We start from the raw sequence: 7,048 nt of genomic DNA, 5'->3' as shown, positions 1-7,048 counted from the left end.
CAAGAGGCAGTCGTTCAAACAGAACAAGGGATACTGCATGGTTTAAAGTCAAGAAGATGTGTCAGGGTTGCATCATTTCACCACAGATATTCAATCTCTATGTTAAGCAAATAATTCAAGAAGCTGGACTGTATGAAGAAGAATGCAGCATCATGATTGGAGGAAGACTCATTAACAACCTGTGATGTGCAGATGACACAACCTTGCTTGCTAAAAGTGAAGAGAACCAGAAGCACTGACTGATGAAGATCAAAGACCACAGCCTTCGGTATGGATTACACCTCAACATAAAGAAAACAAAAATCCTCACAACTGGACCAATAAGCAACATCATGATAAATGGAGAAAAGATTGTAGTTGTTAAAGATTGTGTTTTACTTGGAGCCACAATCAACATCCATGGAAGCAGCAGTCAAGAAATACAAAGACGCATTGCACTGGGCAAATCTGCTGCAAGAGACCTCTTTAACGTGTTGAAAAGCAAAGATGTCACTTTGAGAACTAAGGTGTGCCTGACCCAAGCCATGATGTTTTCAATTGCCTCATATGCATGTGAAAGCTAGACAATGTATAAGGAAGATTGAAGAAGAATTGATGCCTTTGAATTGTGGTGTTGACAAAGAATATTGAATATTCCATGGACAGACAGAGGAAGAAGTATAGCCAGAATTCTCCTTAGAAACAGAATGGCAAGACTACATCTCACATATTTTGGACTCGTTATCAGGAGGGACTAGTCCCTGGAGAAGCACATCATGCTTGGTAAATTAGAAAAAAAAAAAATTAGAGGGTCAGCAAAAAAGAGGAAGACCCTCAACGAGATGGATTGACACAGTGACTGCAACAATGGGCTCACATATAACGAGGATTGTGAGGATGGCACAGGATGGGGCAGTGTTTCGTTGTGTGATACATAGGGTCGCTGCGGGTTGGAACCAACTCAACAGCACCTAACAACAACACAACAGGCATTGTAAGTACATAACAGTCCTCACAAAATCTTCATGATTTAGATTCCATTATTAACCATTTCATGGAAAGGAAAAGTAAAGCCCAGGGAGCTTAAATAACTTAACCTTGAAGTCACACACTAGTGTGATGACAGTGTCAGGATTCACACCAAAGCTTGTCTGATTCCAACATTCGAGCCCTTAACCGCTGAGCTCTGTAGTTTCTTATGTGCTTTTCCTATTGGAAATTCAGTCTCAGGCTGGCATGAAAGGAGTTGAGATCAGTCAGCAAGTTATAAATCCTCAGGGAGATGTTTGCCCGGCTGCTGGCTTAAGAAAAGGATTGCCACCAGAGAAAGTAATGGTGCCAGGGGTCTTAACAATCTCCGCTCCCTCTGAACAACAGACCATATTAAACCTGCAATACAGTTTTTGAAAAGGTTTTGGGTTCTGCTGTGCTCATTGCTGTAGACTGGACTGTTTAGCAAGTGGCCTCACTTAGCTCCACTTGGTTAGTTAGAAACAGGAAGCAAACTGGTCATAAGAATGACTGTCAAACTTTTTTCTACACTTTCCCCTAAAGAGCTATCAGAACTGCCTGATAGAAGTTTCAAATACAATAGACCCTATAGAGGAAAGAGCCTTGGAACCAGGCAGGCGTGGGTTCAGTCGCGAGCCCATCTCTCTCTCTCCTATCTGTCTCTGTTTGACTTTGGGTGAAGTTTCCTTACCTGTAACCTACTTTACTGCGAGGAGTAAGAGTTGTTATTAGGTGCCATCAAGTCAGTTCTGATTCACGATGACACTATGTACAACAGAACAAAATTCTGCCCTGTCCGCCATCTTCACAAATAGTTGCTGTTTTTGAGCCCATTCTTGCAGCCACTGTGTCAGTCCATCTGATCAAGGGTCTTCCTCTTTTTCGCTAACCCTCTACTTTACCAAGCATGATGTCTTTCTCCAGGGACTGGTCCCTCCTGATAACATGTTGAAGTACGAAGTACGTGAGACGAAGTCTCACTATCCTTGTTTCTAGGGAGCATTATGGCTATACTCCTTCCGAGAAAGATTTGTTTATTCTTTTGACAGTAGTGGTATATTCGATATTCTTTGACAACACTGTAATTCAAAGGCATCAATTCTTCATCAGTCTTCCTTATTCATTGTCCAGTTTTCACATGCATATGAGGTAATTGAAAATACCCTGGCTTGGGTCAGGCACACATTCGTCCTCCAGAATTAAGAGAGATACGCGAAATGCCTGGATTAGTGTGGGAAGCATATAAGTAACTCAGAAATGTTAGTTGTCTTTCTTACCCTTTCACCTGAATGATTAAGAATAACACCTACCCATGGAGATTATACCTTTATGGTTCCTTTTACAGAGCTACGGTGACTGTGTTCAGTTTCATGGTGCTAGTAATTTATGGTAAGACTATTGTCAGTCATGACTTTAATATCGTTATTGAAACTTCAACAACATCATTTCCAAGTATCAACTTTAGCTTTAATTTTGTCTGTCATTCCTTTAGGAAATAGTTATTGAAAATATATTAGGCATAAGTCATTGGGTTATCTTTTAATAGAGCTTTCTGAAAACATTTCGGCTAAATAACCTGTTTCATAAACATGTGTTAAGAAAATGAACTGTACTTTTATGGTAATAACATGTTTTTTCTTATGGTCCCCAAGCTCCAACTCTGACCATACTCTTAATGAAAATAATTTGGTCTGGCAAGACAAAAAAAGAAAGAAGAAGAAGAAAAAAAGCTTTATTGAAAAACAATATCCAAAAACATAGAAACAGAAAGTAGGAATTTAACAAATATTTAAGGTACTTCTTTTTAAAGTATAATTCAAAGACTGTTCTTGCCTCTTGAAGCTGCTCATTTTTTGCTAACTGCTTTTGCAGGTAAAGATTGTTTTCATCACTGCTAGTCAAAGGGAGACTTTTCAGTCTTCTTCTCAAGTATAAAGTTATCAAATGTGCATTGTGTGTGTGTGTGTGTGTGTGTGTGTGTCGTACAGCGAGGTGGTGGTGGATAATACTTAAAAATGCAAACTTTGCAAACCATGGCACATCTAAATATGTTTTAACTGAATTTGAGTTTTCAGAAACTGGCAAAGTATTGAGTTTAACTACATGGTTTGGATCAAAGCAGAACTATTTTTCGCCATTCAAAAGCATATGACTTAGGTGGCACGGAGCTGACATCTGATACCTGTTCAGTTTATTTGATCCATTCAACCGAGCAGCCAACTCAATAGCAAAGAAATCCAGACAAAACCACTTTTTTAAAACCACATTAGGCTATACTTTCAAATTTAGCAGTCTTTCATAGAACTTGGCTTCTTAAGTGATGAGAAATTAGTATAAAATAATATGGAAGATATAAAATAAGAAATTAATATATATTTATAATATATAGTATACCGGATCGGCTGTTGCAAATAACTGGTAAATTATGAACTACAACGATAGTAATAACCGAAAGTGTAGTCTAATCTATGTCAGATGCCAGCATGGGTCAATATACAGGCATCCCCCAGTTTATAAAAGTTTGCTTGATGCCACTTCACTTTTACAAAAGATCTGCATTAGTACCTGTTTTCGCTAACCGAAAGAGATCCAAAGAGGATTTTCACTTACGAAAAAAACCGAAACACAGAACTAGCATTCAGAGTTTGTTTCTCAGCAAGCCAGTAAAGAGGCAGCACGCGCCCCAAGCAGCGAGTGTGGTGTCGCCAAGCTCCTGGCCTGGGAACCACACTCGGCATCTTAGCACTGAGCCCCCATTGCGTCTAGGCTTCAGGGCCTCCGTTAGCAAGGTGTGTCCTAAGGATCAGAAAAGCCTAAGAGAGCTCACGAGCGTTTTATGTGTTATTGGGTATGGCTTGGTAGGTTATTTTTGGGTCTGGGAACACTCAAAAGTTTTTCGCACATAAATTGATGGTAGTTGCTTCTTTGATTTACGGTATGTCGGCTTACAAAAGGTTTCATAGGAACGCTCTACTTTCGGATCATGGGGAAACCGCTAAAGGTTTTTCTTCATCCTTTTAACTTGCGTGATAGCCAGCAAGAATGATTTACAGTATGGTTGGCTCACATTATTTTTTGCTCGAATAAAGGGCTGCTTCTGAAAACCTGCCTGTCCCCTGACTCTTTACTGTTGCTGCAATACGTCTTCTGTTGACAAAACTGGAAAACCAGACAGCAGCAGCTAAAAGCCCTGTCTACCATCGACAGTCAGTGCACACAGCCTCCGCCCTGGAACCTGAGCAAAGGAGACTATTTTTTAATTTTTTTTATTGAACTTTAGATGAAGGTTTACAAAACAAACTAGTTTCTCATCAAACAGTTAGTATACACATTGTTGTATGACTTTGGTTAACAACCCCCGACATGTCAACACTCTCCCTTCTCAACCCTGGATTCCATATTACCAGCTTTCCCGTTCCCTTCTACCTTCCAGTCCACCGCGCCCCCCCACCAGGGCTGGTACGCCCCTTTAGTCTTGTTTTGTTCCATGGACCTGTTCTATCTTTGGCTGAAGGGTGAACCTCAGGAGTGGCCTCATTACTGAGCTGAAAGGGTGTCCTGGGGCCATACTCCCAGGGTTTCTTCAGTCTCTGTCAGGCCAGCAAGTCTGGTCTTTCTTTTTGAGTTAGAATTTTGTTCTACGTTTTTCTCCAGCCCTGTCGGAGACCCTCTATTGTGATCCCTGAGGAGACTATTGTATATGGCCCCCTTGGAGCATTAATTCATGTATTTATTCATTCATTGATTTGAGAAATAATTCTTGATTTCCTTCTATACCCCTGGCATATATGAATACATATGAATAGGTGGTGGTTCCTGCTACAGAAAGACTTAAAGTCTAGTGGGGGTGAGAGATGAGTAAGCAAATAATGCAGCCGAGAACTAATCACTAAAATAGAGAGATTTACTAGGCAAGCTGAGACGTAACTGACGGCTGGGGAAAGGAGAAGAGTGTCAGAACACTGAGCTGAGTTTTGAAGGATAAGCATGAGAGCAAAATAGGAATGGCACCCCCAGGGGAAGAGATGAAGTGTGAGGGCGTGGGGATGGACAGGACCATGGAGGGGTAGGCGGCTCCAGACGAAGGGCTGGGACGTGGGAGTGCGGGGAGATTCGGGCGGTCAGGACACAAATGAGCTCGGTCTACACTAAAGCACTGACCACCGGCCTGCAGGCAATGGGAGCTTAAAGCGAGTTAACAGGGTATCAGAAAAGCAACTTCCCGGAGTGGGCTGGGGAGTCCCTGGTTGTTGCAAATGGTTAATGAGTTTGGCTGCTAACCGAAAGGTTGGAGGTTTGAATCTACCCAGAGGTGCCCCAGAAGAAAGGCCTGGCGATCTCCCTCCAAAGGATCAGGGGTTGAAAACTCCACGGAGCACGGTTCTGCTCTGACACAAGGGGGTCACCAGGAGCCAGAGCTGACTTGACCTACTGCCTTTCCATGCTGCAGTAAGGAAGCAAAGGGAGGCGCCTGCCCTGGCGTGCCACTCTCCCAAGTAGTGGCATTGCCCCCCCTGCTTGCCACAGAAGGTCTCTTACTGTCTCTGTTTTACCCGAGACTAGAACTTTTGGTGAACCTGTCAGGCATCGTCAGTCCTTGTTCTCTGACAGTAAACCAATAGCTCCTGCAGCCTGGGAGCTAAAGACCACCTTTAATATGGGCAGTAACACAGTACATCTCGACCTGGCATTCTGTCTAGAAATTGCAAGTGGGAAGATTTCTCAGCGCTCACTTCTTAGCTGTAAAAACTCCTGATGAGGCTCTCCGCTGGCACTGATTGGGGAGGTTATCATGGCCCATTAAAAGCCTAGCCAGGGAGGATGCATTACAGTATGCCACAATCCCTGAAGGACACGTTCCAAGGTAAACACTGTCGAGAATGCGAAGGCATGTTCCGGCCAGAAGGACCAGCACAGCAGAATAAATGCACTTGTGAGAGGGGCTCTGAGAATCGCTGGGAAGTGCATCTGAGCCCAGAAAGGGGCCTGATACGCCTTCTGCGAGCATAGCTGTCTCCAAGGAATATGTGAGTCAAGATCCCTCCAAATGAAGTCCAGAATATTCATGGCCATTCACCAGGCCTGGTACTGGGGACCTTGGTGATGGCCTTCACGGTGACACTAAGGAATTGTACCTCCTCAGGCTCAGCTGGGCAGGATGGCAGCCGCAGTAGCATTTTATAGCAGGAATCCTGAAAATGTCAGGAATGTAAGATAAAGTGTTTCTGGCTGAAATCAGGAGTCTTTAGATACACTTGCGTAGTCCTTGGTCACAGGCCCTGCTCCAAAGCTATTGAGACCACTGTGCCCGCTTCAAGATAGTAGCAGCCAGTAGCTGAAACTCTGGGGTGACAGCTGTGGGCTCCTTGGCTGAGCAACTTCATAGAGCTGATCCAAGCCACTAGAAATAGGTGTCAAGGTGGGTAGACTTTCATAGCAGCACTATTCACAAAAGTCAAAAGGTGGAAACGACCTCTGATGGTTAAGATGGTGTATCAACTTGGCTTGGCCATGATTCTCAGTAGTTTGTCAGTCATACGATGTTGTGATCAAGTCGTATGATGTTGTATGCTGAGCAAATAATCCGAGAAACGACTATATGAAGGGCATGGCGTCAGGATTGGAGGAAGAGTCATTGACAGCCTTCATTGTGCAGATGACACCACCTTGCTGGCTAAGTGAAGAGGACTTAAAGCACTTACTGATGAAGATCAAAGACTATAGCTTTCAGTATGGCTTACACCTCAACATAAAGAAAACGAAATCTTCACAACTGGACAAATAAACAACATCATGATAAACGGAGAAAAGACTGAGGTTGTCAAGGATTTCATTTTACTTGGATTCACAATCACCATCTATGGAAGCAGCAGTTAAGAAATCAAAAGACACATTGCTTGGCAAAGTATTTGTTGTTGTTGTTTGGTGCCGTCGAGTTGGTTCCAACTCATAGTGACCCTATGCACAACAGAACAAAACACTGCCCAGTCCTGAGCCATCCTTACAATCATTGTTATGCTTGAGCTTATTGTTGCAGCCACTGTGTCAATCCACGTCA

The sequence above is a fragment of the Elephas maximus genome, chromosome 1 (genome assembly GCF_024166365.1).
Source record: "Elephas maximus indicus isolate mEleMax1 chromosome 1, mEleMax1 primary haplotype, whole genome shotgun sequence".
Classification (NCBI taxonomy): Eukaryota; Metazoa; Chordata; class Mammalia; order Proboscidea; family Elephantidae; genus Elephas; species Elephas maximus.
The sequence above is the reverse complement of the archived record's forward strand: the minus strand, read 5'-3'. Positions refer to the sequence as shown.